The 17,019-nt window shown below is 44.7% G+C and overlaps 1 long non-coding RNA gene across 1 annotated transcript; it reads left to right on the plus strand.

The window, feature by feature from the left end:
* Positions 1 to 1,438: 1,438 nt before the first annotated feature.
* On the plus strand, positions 1,439 to 5,294 carry LOC309516376. Its single transcript, XR_014212846.1, has 4 exons — positions 1,439 to 3,165; positions 3,587 to 3,612; positions 4,406 to 4,467; positions 4,782 to 5,294. It is a non-coding gene; the product is annotated as an uncharacterized lncRNA (long non-coding RNA).
* Positions 5,295 to 17,019: the final 11,725 nt, after the last annotated feature.

The following is a 17,019-nucleotide window of genomic DNA, read 5'->3' on the forward strand; positions in this document are numbered from 1 at the left end:
GCTTATCGTTTTGTGCTTTAGGTTTATTGGGTACACAAAGTGGTGGGGGCAGAACTGAGCAATTTGCAAAACTGAAATCAACCCAAGAATCACTTGAAACATTTCCTCTCTCCAGAGAAGTGATTTCACTATGTGTAAAGTGCTGCTCTGGCATGAAAAATGCTTCCAATCAATAATTAAATATAATGAAAGTTTGATGTTTCAGAAGGACACCCACAAAGCAGGACAAGAAAGGAACAGTCTCTTGCCTCGGCAAGGCCCCATTTCAAGTTTACCCTTTACACTGAAGAAAGGAATGAAGAAACATATTGTTTAAACAAATGTTTCAGAAAATTGTTAATGTGTGCAAAACACACTGAAATTGCTGTTAACTTATTTCACTAGGCAAGTCATCTCGTATACAGACATCTTTGGTGTACAAACTAGCATTCATCATTCCACTATACAATGGTACCTCGGGTTAAGAACTTAATCCGTTCTGGAGGTCCGTTCTTAACCTGAAACTGTTCTTAACCTGAGGTACCACTTTAGCTACTGGGGCCTCCTGCTGCCGCCGTGCAATTTCTGTTCTCATCCTGAAGCCAAGTTCTTAACCCAAGGTACTATTTCTGGGTTAGCGGAGTCTGTATCCTGAAGCATCTGTAACCCAAGGTACTACTGTACAGGAACCTTGAGACTGTTGAGTAAATTTCTCTCCGGTCAATTTGAGAATGGCCCACCCCCCCCAAAAAAAAAGGTTCTAAATTAACTCTTCATGTTTCATCTTTTTTTGTCCACATAGTAAATGCCAAACTCAGCTCAAATACAGCCAAACAAACACTGACAGTGGCTTTTTTGCTTTGCTCCGAGGCTCCTTGCCAGCAATGAACAAGCCCAATGATGCTCCCAAGCCTAGAGGGAGGAAGGGACTGTGCAGCTCCCAAGTTTCTCTGATCAAGCTCTAGGAAGCTCCCCATCTCAAGCATCCAGCAGCATTCTGCAAAAGCTAGCTACTGAAACGAGAAACTTCCTGGAGCCTCCATGCTTTTGACCACCTCTGTATTTTGACCCTTGGGCTCTACTCAGCGGAGGCAAAGGGCCTTCTACAAAAGCCCAGCATGAAGTGAAATAAGATCCTGTCCCTCCCTTGACTCCTCTTGCACGTACAAAAGACTGGAAGATGGAATGGCTGTGGTCTTTTCTATCACTTCACAATAGGCATCCGAGAAGGAAAATAATCCCTCCTTGCTGCTTTACCCCCTTCCCTAATGCCTGGTACTAAGCCATTTGTGACGCGAAAGGAGAAGGAAAAAGGAAAAACCGTGTTGCAGATTGCAACGGCTTCCTGGTTTCTCACTAAGCAGGAGATTGGCTATACGGAAGCCTGACTCAAAATTGACAAGTTAATTAACAAGTTTAATAGGGTTAAACATTTATTTATCCAAGCTTTGTCCAGCAAGTTACAAAGACTCCAAGGGATACGAAGAAGGAAAGAAGTCAACTATACTTTGTACACATGACCCATTTCTTAAGTACATGCTGTCTTAAAAAGCAAGCCTCTTAAAAGCTTCAACATCAGGAGTCAGCAGTTATTTTCACTTAGGATGTTATACACTAATGCCCTTATTTAGTTTTTGCAAACTCATTAATAACAAGAGAGTGCTTGCATCTGTCACTTTGTAACTATATCTATTTTTTAAAAAATAATAATAATGAAGGAAGGCTGGAGCCACTCACCCAACAACATAAACATTGTGTTTACTGTTCCATTTAACACTGCCTCTCCCACAACTTTAGGCAGTTATGCCATATGGGTTAAAATCTAGTTCTAACCAACACAAAGCATTCGTGACTGACTGAGCACTTTCACCTGTTTGCATACAAAGCAGAAATATCCAGAGACCATCTAAATTCCTTCTGCAAGACTATGAAATAACAAAGCCTGTGTGTGTAAGACCAGAAACTTGTTTCCTCAGAAGAAATGAACATGGTGTCCAGCGGTGGTCCAGTACATTCTGGTACACAAGGAAGAAAATGCAAATAGAGCCCCATAGTTGTAAATTTATATAGCAATACATGAATTACTATACTATTTGCTGCCCTGGCTGGGCTGGTCTTGATGGTATCAGTAATGAAAGAATGAGTGTCTGCAAATTCCGCCTCTTGTTTCTCATTTTAAGGGAAGATTGTGCTAAGAATGGAGGAGAGGTGACAAAAGATAAGGAGCTAAGATGTGGAGCATCACTTGATAACTGTTCTAACAGAGTGAAGAATTTTGGAGGAAGGCTAGTTTCAATTTAATGAAGCATTCACTTTGGCACAAAGAAACCAGAAAGTTGGGATGCTGATCAAAACACAGTATGAGGCAAAAGGTCTGAACTATTTTCAGTGACAGATTGTGTGAAAATGAGCTGGGGCAGCCTGCAGACAAACTATGCGATCACCCTAAGAACAGCTAATGACACCTGCTTCCAGGACTGCTAGGCGTGTGCCTGTTCTTTGGTCTCTCACTCTCAACTTTTCTTTGTCCTCAAGCTATTATTTTCATGTGCACACCCAAACTGGTGAAATGTTAACAGAACTGTATCAGTGAAATCCTATATACAGGTATATCTATTGAGAAGTAAGCCCCCTTGAGTTCAGTTGGGTTCATTCCCAGGTAAATGTATATATTGAATTGCAGCCTAACTCATTCATCCCCCACCGTCTTTCTGTATACTTAAGGTCCTCACGAATGCTATTCAAGTATCTCACATATACAGTCATAAATGTTGCAAATCTCTTTTTTAAAAGAGGCCATGAGTAGAATTTGACATGTATGTTTGGAGAGGCACTGAAAATAATAATTCTAACCAATACCATAGTTATTTCTACAATGACACAGTTGCTCCCATTCCCCTGGAGCCACTGTGCTGCTGAAGTGGGGTTGCTGTGTTATCATTGTGTGCTGTGATGCTATTAAAGTATCTCACATATACAGAGTCATAAATGTTGCAAATCTCTTTAAAAGAAGAGTCCATCTGCTATATCATCATTGTGTTACCATGGTGTGCTGTGATGCATGGGGCGTGTGCTGTGGACATGCCCAGATCATTGTGATGTCACTGATTGCCTTTGCTTCTGTGTATGATACAGTATTCATTGCCAGCACCTCCATGTTTGGTGGACTGTGGTGGAAATTATGTGGTATGTATGTACTTATAACTTTCCCCTTTCGCACAAGGCTGAGCAGGCACTATGGCTGTGCGATATATCATCCAAAACCAGGTTGAAGTTCATATTGTGATATTGGTTTCATAATTTTTGACCTGGCAATATACTGTGTGTGTGTGTGTGTGTGTGTGTGTGTGTGTGCAGGAAAAAGAGTGAAGCCAGCCAATGCCTCTACATAGCTCCATCCCTATTTCAGATGTGATGTTTAGCTGGTGTTACATGGCAATGCTGAAAACCAGATATCACCCAACAGGTTTTGCCAGTTGCTGTGCCTGTATATCTGCAGTGCATCTAGGGATCTGGTGTAAGATTGTTCTGTCGGACTGCTCTGCACATCTTTGTGCTAAGAAAAGACATTTTATCAGTGTAATTGTCCTTTTCTGTACTTTTCCAGCACTACAGCATCTTTCTTAGGATCAGGTAACCAGAACTGCACATAATATTCCAAATGGGGTACACCACAGATTTACTTTAAAACATTATGATACTTTCTGTTCTGTTTTCAGTCCTTTTGCTAATAATGAACATGAAAGCAACATTAAAAAAACCCAATCACTGTTGATCGCTGCTCTGCACTGAAACAGTGTTTCCAGTAAACTGTCCACCACACCGCCAAGATAACTTTCCAGGATACTCACATTAGTGCTTATTATCAAACATCAGGTCCATCAGTCCACTGAAACATCTCTCCAATTGGGGAAAAGTGTATAGCTTTGTAATTCCACTGAAGGTACGACTTGGTCCTTAGAGTTATTTGAACAATACCATTGTATTCATTTTACAATATGCTGTAATTCAGCATCAGAACCAGTACCAGACCAGCAAGGACACTTTCATTGTTCTCGGAATGTTAGCTGCTGACATTCCATTTTGGGCATGTTCTGTCCTTTGAAATACTGCTGTTTCCATTCATTGTCTATAGCAATATCTTAGATACTATAATTCTGTTGAAATGCCCTTCCCAGTACTGTTGTATTTCAGACTGTTAAAACCCCTTTGGAGATATCTGTTCTAATGACAGTTCATCGTTGTTCTACTAAGTGCTCATTTCCTTGAGTATGTGATCTTCAGATGAAGGATGGTATATAAATTTAATAGATGATGACGATGACGACAACTTAAAGTTTCCTGCATGTTTCAACTGTTCTGTTAGTCTTGATTCCTTCATTATTACGGTATTTCTCCTTCTATGTTAATCTCTTGTGTTGCCTAGGAGGGCCTGAAAAGCATTGCACTGTAGTGCAGAAGTTAGGCTGAGAAGATCTCCTGGACAAGGTCAAATTCAGTGTCATCAACTTCATTGATAATTATTTTACATAGTAATTTATTTTGGGGTTGTTGTTGCTGTTTTTAAAAAATGCCCCTGAATATTTTACATTTTATGTTGACTTTCTAAACAACCAGCCTAAAAGAGTTCCAGAAGCTGTGGTGGTGGTGGTTGGTAATATCAATTTGGGCTCTTCTTTAGGGGTCTCTTCTGTTCTATGGGGAGGTTCCCCCACCTGCCCACCCAGAAGCAGCTGAGCTGGGTACAGCATTTCAAAGGCGAAGTCAACCATAAAGTTTTCTCTACCTTTGATTTTCAACAGAATCAGAGAAGAATCTAGGAACTTCCTTCCTTTATTTGAGATGAGCACTACAAAAGCTCATCTCCAGACCTGAATCTGGTGAATTTTGGTGGCATTTCTGCACAGCAGTGAATCTTTTGGCACTGCCAAGGTGATGATTCCCATGGGATGAAGCAGCGAGGTCCCAGTCTCACCTTCTGAGAGCTACGCAACAGGTTTTCTAGTTCAACTTGGATGACTTTTGTTTCAAAATGAGCCAACTATACTTGGTAATACTAACTAGACTACAAAGGCTCATATAGTTTATCAGATGATAATTAAGGGTGTGACTCATCTGAAATTGAAAACGTTTGTAATCCTCTCTATGGAGAAGTTAAGGATATCTTTCAATAACCTCCCAATGAAATCAGTGGGATAAAAATGTTCACAATAGACTGAATTCTGCCCTACATTTGCCTTTTGTAGTGTTGGATGTGAGTCCACCTCACAAGCATTGTGATTTCATTCCGTGAATCATTAAACTGCATTCTAGTGTGCCATTGTGAAATGTTTTCATATTCAGATATTCAGATATTTTAAATGGCAGAAACAACAAGAACAACAACAAACCTTCCCTTGTCACATTATGTTTTAATACTAGTTACAGACTAGTTAGTAAGTAGGAAGAGATGCATAAGTTAAAATAGTTATCTGCCAGAAACTTCTGATCTACTTCAAACTATGCACTGTGTATTCTGTACAAGCAAATAACATATGAGAAGCAAAATAGATTAGCCACAATTGGCCATAATACTAAACATATAAGAAATATTAATTTTCTAAAATTGACAAAGCACTCCTATACTATGCTTACATTCACTCAATTTTTGATGCCATTTAAACAGCTGAACATTTTTTGTATTCCTGCAATAAATAGCTAATTAGTGTAACAGCTATTTGTTAGGTGCACAAGTAGCAGGCAATGGGATGGTTATGTTGGGAGAGCACAATCTGTATACTTTTCTTCTACACAGAAGTAGGTTTTACACAGTGTTTTTTAGGTTGTGTTTACACAATTTAAGATTCAGGTGTTGGTCTTTGAAATCTGCCTAGAGCCGTAGTTCCCACGGGGGGGGGGCGGAATTAGATGGGGGGGGGCAATTCAAGAATGAGTTATTAACAGTGCATGTCCTTTTAGGCTTCCTCCATGTGAATAGTTCACTTTTTGAATAATAAGAATTATATGCCACGGGGGAGGGGCATCAGGATTTTAGAGATGCTTAGGTGGGACATGGCCAAGAAAAAGTTGGGAACCACTGGTCTAGAGGCATTGTCTATACGGGCCAGGAACTTCATAATAATGTCAGCAACACCCCATAGTCACTGGTTAGTTACAATCTAGGTTGCAGGTCTCTGGTGAACACAGGAACGGCTAAGGGAGCTGGGCATGTTTAGCCTGGAGAAGAGGAGGTTAAGGGGTGATATGATAGCCATGTTCAAATATATAAAAGGATGTCACATAGAGGAGGGAGAAAGGTTGTTTTCTGCTGCTCCAGAGAAGCGGACACGGAGCAATGTATCCAAACTACAAGAAAGAAGATTCCACCTAAACATTAGGAAGAACTTCCTGACAGTAAGAGCTGTTCGACAGTGGAATTTGCTGCCAAGGAGTGTGGTGGAGTCTCCTGCTTTGGAGGTCTTTAAGCAGAGGCTTGACAACCATATGTCAGGAGTGCTCTGATGGTGTTTCCTGCTTGGCAGGGGGTTGGACTCAATGGCCCTTGTGGTCTCTTCCAACTCTATGATTCTATTCTATTCTATGACTCTGAATGTCTCCAGGTTTTCTGGTGGTCTCTTTTTGGTCAAAGGCTAAAATGAGCCAATAGCTTGTTATATTGGATAACTGATAATAAAACAGGCAGTTGATCTGAATTCCTGTAAGTCGGGATTGCCATCTTTCTGACTCAATACCACACTCCCAAACTTTTATTTAACCTAAATTTGAAACAACAGGTGAGATGGCATAGACTTTTGTTCACCCATACTTTCTATTATATTGTTTGGGTCTGTCCCAGCCTGCATCACAGCTACTGACTTGCGCATCCACCACTAATGTGACTTGAAGGAGAGGAAGAAACTACGCATGCATACTTTAAGTGAACAAAGAAATTTTGTTTCAAGCTGTAAAATGCCACACTACACCTTCTTATTCGAATACATGTAGTAGATCTGCATCTCTGAATCCAAATAAGAGATCACTGGAAATCTCTCTCTCTCGTTAAAAAACACACAACTGTTTTGGCAATCATTTAACAGTACCGTCTCCATTTTTCAAAAAACGCTGTTGAGAGGAAGGGATCACACCACTGACAAACTCCCTGTCAGGTTTCAGCAGCACAACATAACTTGGCGATTCACAGAACTGAACCTGCTCGCATATGACGGAAGCGGCATCCCCCCCCCCGGAGCCCCATCGGGACGCGGCAGGGTCTTCCCCCAAACAGCCCTTGCATTGCCTTAAATAGAAGGGTCTTTCATGGGCGCAGCCGGGATTTGCGGGGGGGGGCGGCGTTGTTGTTGAGCTTTCTTTGGAAGATCGCCCCAAAAGTTGTTCAGCTTTTCTTCGGAGATAACGGGTCAAAATCCCGCCCTGAAAGAGGACATTACGGGGGGGCAGGGTTTTGTGGGGGGAGGCTTCTGCTGCGGGGGGGGGGCAGAACTTCAGTTATTGTTCCTTCTCAATAATTGGGAGGAACTGCCCCCCTTGGCTACAGCCCCTGGGGCCACGGAAGTGGCTTTTCTTAATTGCCCGTTCTTGGGGGGGTTGGCTATTAATGAGCCTGTCAGATCAAAAGGAAAGGGATCCTCCAGAAGCCTGGGAGGGGATCCTTTCCCGTGCTGGGCACAGCTTCCCTCCCAATCCTGCTCCGGTCCTCCCTCGGCGACCCTCGCCCGCCCGGGATGGCGTCCCGCGCCGAGTGAGTCCCCGGAGAAGCGCCCCGAGGGAGAGGCGCGCCGGGCGCCGCGGGAAGCGAGGGCGAGATGCGCGGCGCTTCCCTGCCTGGTCGGGGCGCGGAAGCCGAGGGAGAAGGCGAGGGTCGCCGGGGCTTCCATGGATCCCACCCGGAGAAAAGTGGGGGAGAGGCGCCACTCACCTTGGGCAGAGGCTGCGGCGGGAGGAGGGTCTCCCCGGACGGGGCGCGGAGAGCAGCTCCGGGACACGAGGCGCGAGGCGGGCGGAGCCAGGAGGCAAAACCCAAACAAGCGGCGAAGCGCCAGCTCGGAGTGGCGCGAATCCGGAGGGAGGAACCAGCCCCGCCGAGAGGGGAAGAAGTGGCGCTCCTGGCGCCGCTCGGGGAAGGACAGGGAGGGCCGGCTGCCGGGCGGAGGGTCCCGCGCGGGGGGCGAAGGCGCCTGTTTCCCTGCCGCCGCCTGCCTGGCTCCTGGCTCCTGGCTGCCTCAGACCGCGCTCTCGCGCTCGCTTCGGCGGGCGCGCTCCTGTGCGCAGCGGCGACGGCGCTGGCGCTGCTGGGCGCGGCGCGGCGGAATTGGCTCCTCAGCAGAGCCCTGCCCTCGGCTCAGGCGGCGAGGGAGCGGGCCCAGGGCCCCCTCTCTGTGGGGGCGGAGAGGGCGAGGAGGACCCCCGGGCGCCTGGGCCTCTGGCTCTTCCTTCTGCTCCCGAGTCGCCCCCAACCCAGCGGGGCTCAAGGGCGCCCTAGGCATCTCCTCGGCCAGGTGCGCAGGGTCGCAGCTCTCAGTGTAGCCATTCAGTCAGTATTCACTGGGCAAGGCGATCCCTCAGTGAAGAGATGGGAACTGTCCAGTTCAGGGAGCAGGGAATGTGGAACAAGTCTGGGAAAGGGAAGATGCCTTCAGCATGAGGCAGGAATCCCACCACCCATGCAGCTGCCACCCCCCCCCCCGGAGTGGGGAGAGCTGTGGCGAGGACTGAGCCCCCCCCCCCCTTGCCAGCAGGGCACTTATGGCTGGCTCCCTGACTCAAGGGACTCAGGGCAAGACCCCTGGAAATGGGGGCAGAGGATGCGCCACGGCTGCAGTGCCCCCAGAATGGTGCTATTGCATATTTCGCCTTCTGGCGCTGGCACATTTACCCCAAAGATTGTAGAGTTTTAGCTGTATGACTGTTGGACGCTAAGGGCTCATCCAGACTTCCTTTTGCACTCTGCTTTTCAGGCACATGTCCAGGCTTTAAAGCTCCATATCCAAACCAGTTTTCCTTTCCTTTTCTTTCTTGTTCCTGCATTTCCCCCAAGAAAACATGCACTTCACCACTGAATTGGAGCAAATGGCAGCCCACAGAAAACCCAACTGCTGTTTGCTCTGATTCAGCAGTAAAATGCAAGTTTTCCCAGGGAAAGTGGGAATAAGGAAGGTTTGCATAATGCTTGCAACTGGGGAAGTTCATTGCGCTGGAAATGTGATGCTTTATGGGGACCCTAAGAAGAGTCCTGCTGGGTCAGGCACATCTGGCTTAGCATTCTGCTCTCCCAGCACCTCAGCAGACTAGAAGTAGAACTGAAATAATAATGCTTCTGTCAGGCAGGGGTTTGTTTTTGTTTTCTGTGGTGCTGAAGGTAACGTGAAAGCCATCATTGCACGTTTTGCACATTTATGCTGGAAAGGTCAGTCTGGTCAGCAATCAGTAGCCTTTACCTGGACATGAGAACATCAGTGAAGCCCTATGGTGTTGGCTGAGGTAGCAGAGCTCACAGTGGCTGGCTAAGCTGACTCAAAAATACACACTCGCACCCCACTCACACACAGAAACAACTCTCACTACAGCCAACCAAAGACAACCAACCACACCCTAAGCCACACCCAAGCTCTCACCACCAAGGAAATGCAATGAGTGAATAGTAAGAGAACCTATACAAGTAACGTTGACACAACTCTTCTCACACACTAACAGAAGCATAACAGAGAGCCAGTGTGGTGTAGTGGTTAAGAGCGATAAGACTTGTAATCTGGGGAACCAGGTTCGCGTCTCTGCTCCTCCACATGCAGCTGCTGGGTGACCTTGGGCCAGTCACACTTCTGTGAAGTCTCTCAGCCCCACTCACCTCACAGAGTATTTGTTGTGGGGGAGGAAGGGAAAGGAGAATGTTAGCCGCTTTGAGGCTCCTTAGGGTAGTGATAAAGCGGGATATCAAATCCAAACTCTTCTTCTTCTTCTTCATAACCACGCCACTCGCCTCTCCCCCCTTCACTTCTTCTTCTTCTTAATTGTTTAAACCATTTCATCAACCAAGAATCTTTACATTGATCACTAATAATGAAACATATGTTGTAGATATTTTTCCACACTTATTATACTTTTTTGTGAAATACAAATGACATGAGAAAACTTGGTATATTTATTTTTATAACATTATTCTTGCTTATAAAACCCAATTAAAAAAATAAAAGAGAGAGAGTGAAAAAGAGCACACTGAAGTGGCTCTAAAGAATAGAAAAGTAAACTAAACTATCGGAAACTGTGGCTAGGAGTTCAATTACTGAACTCTTGGCTGAGTTGGGGTGGGATTTCATGAATGAAAACGGGGGAAATGCTCCCCCCCCTTTGCTCCCCCCCCGCTCCTGCTGCCAATGGTGTTAGCAATGGCAACAGTGCTCTTTTCAGCATCCAGGGGCTCACAGCCACCATAATGCCCCCTCTATGAGGGGGGGGGCACAAAGCTGCTGGCTGTCAGTCTGCCCCCCGCCTGTGAATCACCAGGACCTACTCCCCATTTTGCCACCTGCAAATGGGACAAATAAATGGAAACTTAAACCCAGCACTAGTTTGAAAAATGCTGGACAGTTAACTATAACATTAATCTAAGTTATATCATTATTAACTCAGAAAATGCTATAAACTAGGGTAAGTACAGTGGTACCTCGGGTTACATACGCTTCAGGTTATATACATATCAGGTTACAGACTCCGCTAACCCAGAAATAGTACCTCGGGTTAAGAACTTTGCTTCAGGATGAGAACAGAAATCGTGCTCCACTGGCACGGCAGTAGCGAGAGGCCCCATTAGCTAAAGTGGTGCTTCAGGTAAAGAACAGTTTCAGATTAAGAACAGACCTCTGGAACAAATTAAGTACTTAACCAGAGGTACCACTGTATATGTATATTTTTTAAAAGAAGCTCCTCAGGTGCTGCTGTTGATTAGTCTTGTCTTGCTTTTCTTCCGTCCAAAGCATTTGAGCCACTTATGTTCAGCCCGGTCCAGCAAGACTCTTCTTATGTTTTTAACCATAACAATTTAAAATAGAATTAATGTAAAACATTCTTATTTTGCTGCTGTATGCTGTAGGAAACCAATGACTTCCTGGAGCACTTTCAAATGCATCAGCCTGACATTAGTCCTTCCCCTATGTTATTATTAGCTTTTTTTTTTTTAAAAAAAAAAAACTTTAGCAAACTCTCTGTAGAGGCTTATTGGTAATTCTTATCTGTCCAAGGAGATTACTGACAGGTTCATCCATTTTGAGGAGAGTCTAGAATGGATTTCTCATTTGGCTGTCAGTTTGTGTTCTTCATTTGTCAGGGGATGCGGGGGGGGGGGAGCCTTAAGCTTTTCTTTCATTTGTCAAGACTTGCCTTCCTCATCACAACTAACAGCGCTACTCAGGTATTTAATGGAAACGTGTGGAGTGCAATGGGTTGCACCTGAGAGATGTAAATACCTATAGTTCAGAGGTGTAGTGGTCAGAGCAGCCTTTCAAAACCTTGGGTCCCAAGATGTTGTTGGACTACAACTCCCGTCATCCCTGACCACTACTCCTGTTAGCTAGGCATGATGGGAGTTGTAGTCCAACAACATCTGGGGACCTAAGCTTGAGGGTTGGGCTGGGACCTGGGAGACCAGGGTGTTACGATATAGAAGCAATGCAGCTGCGAGCATCACATGATGGAATGTTGGGACTGTTCCGTGGGAAACAGAGGGACAGTCAATTCACAGTGCGAAGCACCGGAATTAGCTCAGAGTGTAATATGAGCTCTTCCTCTTGCTTTTTTTAAAAAATATTTTATTAAGTACAAAGTTAAGAATATACACAGAAAAGAAGAAATATGAAAGAGAAATAAAGAAAAAGAAAAAAAGAAGAAGAAATCCAATCATTCAAAACATTTTTTATATAACTAACTGGACTTCCTCACATCTCCCTTACCCTGCATTCTTTATAATAAAAATATCAGCAAATTATTACCTTGTTTCATACCTTATTTTAAACTTTTCCAATGTTGTATTTCTAGATTTAAAGTACTTTTTATCAATTACTTATACCTTAAATTAAACATAGTGTTACTTTAAATTTCGACCTTTTCTTACTTATAGCTTAGTTTCCTGTTCCACCAAATCTAATTGCTGGAGCTAATGTTTCCAAATCGTGCAAATTCTTAACATTCATACAACTTATTTTTTTTTTGTAAATAGTCCTTAAATTTTTTTCCAGTCCTCTTCCGTTGTTTCTTCTCCCAAATCTCGGATTCTGCCAGTCATTTCGGCCAGTTCCATATAGTCCATCAATTGCGTCTGCCACTCTTCCAGCGTGGGCAAATCTTGTGTCTTCCAGTATTTTGCGATAAGTATTCTTGCTGCTGTGGTTGCATACATGAAAAAAGTTCGGTCCTTCTTTAACACCCTTTGGCCAACAATGCCCAAGAGGAAGGCCTCTGGTTTCTTAGTAAAGGTATATTTAAATACCTTTTTTTAACTCATTGTAGATCATTTCCCAGAAGGCCTTCACTCTTGGACATGTCCACCAGAGGTGAAAGAATGTCCCTTCAGCCTCCTTACATTTCCAACATTTGTTATCAGACAAGTGGTATATTTTTGCAAGCTTGACTGGGGTCATGTACTACCTATATATCATTTTCATAATATTTTCCTTCAAGGCATTACATGCCGTGAATTTCATTCCGGTGGTCCATAACCTTTCCCAGTCCTCAAACATAATGTTATACCCATTTTATCATGGCTGATTTGACTGTCTCATCCTGAGTGTTCCATTTAAGCAGCAAGTTATACATTCTCAAAAGTACCTTAGTCTTTGGTTCAAGCAATTCTGTCTCTAGTTTCGATTTTTCCACCTAAAATCCTATTTTTTTATCCAATTTAAAAACCTCTTGAATTTGAGCGTAATGTAACCAATCTCGCACCTTATTCTTTAGTTTTTCTAAGCTCTGCAGCCTCCAATTGTCTCCAATTTTTTCTATTATCTCCCAATATTTCGGCCAGCCGGCCTCCATATTAAGTCTTTTTCGGGCCTTAGCCTCCATTGGTGATAACCATCTCGGGGTCTTGTTTTCTAATAAGTCTTTATATTTTGTCCAGACAATAAATATTGCTTTTCTGACAATATGGTTTTTGAACATTTTGTGAACCTTTACCTTGTCGTACCACAAATATGCATGCTATCCAAAAGCATTATTAAACCCTTCCAGATCTAGGACATCAGTGTTCTCTAGGAGTAGCCAGTCCTTCATCCAGCAGAAAGCTGCAGCTTCATAATATAACCTTAAGTCCGGCAGGGCAAATCCCCCTCTTTCCTTTGCATCAGTTAGAATTTTGAATTTTATTCTGGGCTTTTTGCCCTGCCAGACAAACTTAGAGATATCTTTCTGCCACTTTCCAAAACATTCCACTCTGTCCACAATCTGTAGGGTTTGAAACAAAAACAACATCTTTGGCAATACATTCATTTTTATAGCTGCAATTCGACCCAACAAGTAAAGTTTCAATCTTGACCAAGTTTCTAGATCCTTTTTAATTTCTGACCAACATTTTTCATAATTGTCTTTGAATAAATTCAAATTTTTAGCAGACAAATTAACCCCTAGGTATTTCACTTTTTTAACCACATTTAGCTCTGTCTCTTTCTGAAACCCTTCTGCTTCTAATGGTGACAAATTTTTTTCCTCTTCCTCTTGCTTTTGTACAGGAAGTACAGGAGGTGTTTGTCACTCGACTGCTGGAGCTTGAAGAGAGCAGTCATGTTTTTTTAAATGCTGCAAAGACAGAAATAAAGGCATGTAAATACGTTTCTGTCTATCTCTTTCCCCTGGCGGGGGGGGGGCAGGAAAGGGGGGGTGTTCTTCTCACGCTGAGAAAAATTGCCTATCGCGACCTAGCCTGGATCTTGCTGGGGAATGCAGACAGGGAGGTCAACAGGAAATCAAGCCGGGTGCCTGGAGAGTTGCCAGTTACAACTGATATAGGCTTGAATTCCGACACAGGGTTCAGATCCATCCATGCTCAGCCATGAACCACACTGGATGAGGGTTTGACAGTCCCCCATTGTATTCTTGTGGAGAAGCTGGTGAAATGTGGGCTGAACTGTTAGGTGGATTTGCATCTGGTTTACTGATCAAACTCAAAGAGTGCTCACTAAAGGTTCCTCTTCAACCTGAAAAAAAATGTGAGAAGTGGGGTGCCACAGGGCCCGATGGTGTTCAACATATTTAAAAACGATGAAGGAACTGAGGGAATGCTCATAAAATCTGCAGATGACACCCAACTGGGAGTGGTGTTAGAATCGGGATTCAAGATGACCTTAACTGAGTGGAGAACTGGGCAGCTACACAAATGTAAGACGGGGGACACCTGGCTTGCCAGTAGTACAGGTGAAAAGGCTCTATAATTCTTAGTAGACCACAAGCTTAACATGAGCCAACAGTGTGATGCAGCAGCAAAAAAGCTAGTGATATTCTAGGCTGCATCAACAGAAGTTTAGTGAACAAGGGAAGTAATAGTACTATTCTGTCTTGGTCAGACACACCTGGAATACTGTATCCAGTTCTGGGCACCACAATTTAAGAAGGATATTGACAAGCTAGAATGTATGCAGAAGAGGGCAACCCAAATTATCAAGGGTCTAGAAAGGGGCTGTCACGTGGAAGATGGAGCAGGCTTGTTTTCTCCTACACTGGAGGGCAGGACTCCAACCAATGGCTTCAAGTTACAAGAAAGGAGATTCAGATTAATCATTAGGAGGAAACTTCTGACAGTAAGAGCTTTTAGACAGTGGAATGGACTCCTTTGGGAGTATAGGAGCCAACTCCTAGGGGCTGAGGTCCCTTCAGGGCCCCCAATAAAATATTTGAGGGGGCTGCCCCACCAAGTTGATGGGTATTGCCATTCAAATGGTGTGTGTTGTGGCTTGTGATTGAGTTGGAAGAGACCACAAGGGCCATCGAGTCCAACCCCCTGCCAAGCAGGAAACACCATCAGAGCACTCCTGACATATGAAGAAGAAGAAGAGTTTGGATTTGATATCCTGCCTTTCACTCCCCTTCAGGAGTCTCAAAGCGGCTAACATCCTCCTTTCCCTTCCTCCCCCACAACAAACACTCTGTGAGGTGAGTGGGGCTGAGAGACTTCACAGAAGTGTGACTGGCCCAAGGTCACCCAGCAGCTGCATGTGGAGGAGCGGAGACCCGAACCCGGTTTCCCAGATTACGTGACTACCGCTCTTAACCACTACACCACACTGGTTGTCAAGCCTCTGCTTAAAGACCTCCAAAGAAGGAGACTCCACCACACTCCTTGGCAGCAAATTCCACTGTTGAACAGCTCTTACTGTCAGGAAGTTCTTCCTAATGTTTAGGAAGCTGTTAATATATCACAACATTGAAAACCAGGTATTGCCCAGCCCTACTCAGGATCGACCCACAGCAGCAGGCAGGGTGGGACAGGGATTCCAGGGGGGGGGGCACCTGGTTCACGTCTCCTAAAATCATACACCCATGGCTACAGCTCCCCTTGCCCACCCAAATGCTACACCCCTGACAGGAAGAGACCCATGTACTGTATACCATCTTCAGACTAGGGACACAGGTGAAATGAATGAATGAATGCCCTGCTGTGTCAGAGTGAGAATCTCTAGAATTCTGTGTCTCATGGTGGCCAGCTAGATGCTTCTGGGAAGCCTACAAGTAGGTCATTGGAACTGGCCCTGCCATTAGGAAGAGTGAGCGTCTGCCTCAGGCAGCTGATTTTGTATGTCAAGAAAGGACAATAGATCATTAATTATTTAATTAATTGTTATATTTTTACTCCCAAAGAGAAGCACTTCTGGAATTTTCTGCCTTGGGTGTTGAAATAATTTGAGGGCCCTAAGAAGGGAAAGGTGCCATTTACCACTGTGGTCTGCCCCAGGCAGCACTGTTTCCTGGGTCAGCCTTGCAGATCATGAATGCAAACACTGCATTTGGTATTCAGTGATACACTACCTCAGAATAATAATAATAATTTTATTATTTATACCCCGCTCATCTGCCTGGGCTTCCCCAGCCACACTGGGTGGCTTACAACACATAAAAAATTGTAAAACATTAGAAATAAAAAATTCCCCGATACAGGGTTGCTTCCAGATGTCTTCTAAAAGTCAGATAGTTGCTTATTTCCTTGATATCTGATGGAGGGTGTTCCACAAGGTGGGCGCCACTACCGGAAGGCCCTCTGCCTGGTTCCCGCAGTGAGGGAACTGCCAGAAGGCCCTCGGAACTGGACCTCAGTGTCCGGGCTGAACGATGGGGTTGGAGATGTTCCTTCAGGTATACCTGGCCAAGGCCATTTAGGGCTTCAAAGGTCAGCACCAACACTTTGAATTGTGCTTGGAAACATACTGGGAGCCAATGCAGATCTCTCAGAACCGGTGTTATATGGTTCTGGCAACCACTCCTGGTCACCAGTCTAGCTGCCGCATTCTGGATTGGTTGTAGTTTCTGGGTCACCTTCAAAGGTAGCCCCACATAGAGCTCATTGCAGTAGTCGAAGCGGGAGATAACCAGGGCATGCACTACTCTGGTGAGACAGTGCGCAGGTAGGTAGGGTCTCAGCCTGCATACCAGATGGAGCTGGTAGACAGCTACCCTGGACACAGAATTGACCTGCGCCTCCATGGACAGCTGTGAGTCCAAAATGACTCCTAGCCTGCACATCTGGTCCTTCAGGGGCACAGTTGCCCCATTCAGAACCAGGGAACCCACCATACCTGCATGCCCCCTGTCCCCCCAAAACAGCACTTCTGTCTTGTCAGGATCCAGCCTCAATCTCTTAGCCACCACCCATCCTCCAACCGCCTCTAGACACTCACACAGGACCTTCACTGGTTCTGATTTTAAAAGGGTAGAGCTGGGTATCATCCACATACTGATGAACACCCAGCCCAAACCCCCTGGTGATCTCTCCCCGTGGCTTCATATAGATGTTAAAAAGCATGGGGGAGAGGATGGAACCCTGAGGCACCCCACAAGTGAGAGCCCAGG

Source organism: Podarcis vaucheri (assembly GCF_965113315.1).
Source record: "Podarcis vaucheri genome assembly, chromosome: 13".
Classification (NCBI taxonomy): Eukaryota; Metazoa; Chordata; class Lepidosauria; order Squamata; family Lacertidae; genus Podarcis; species Podarcis vaucheri.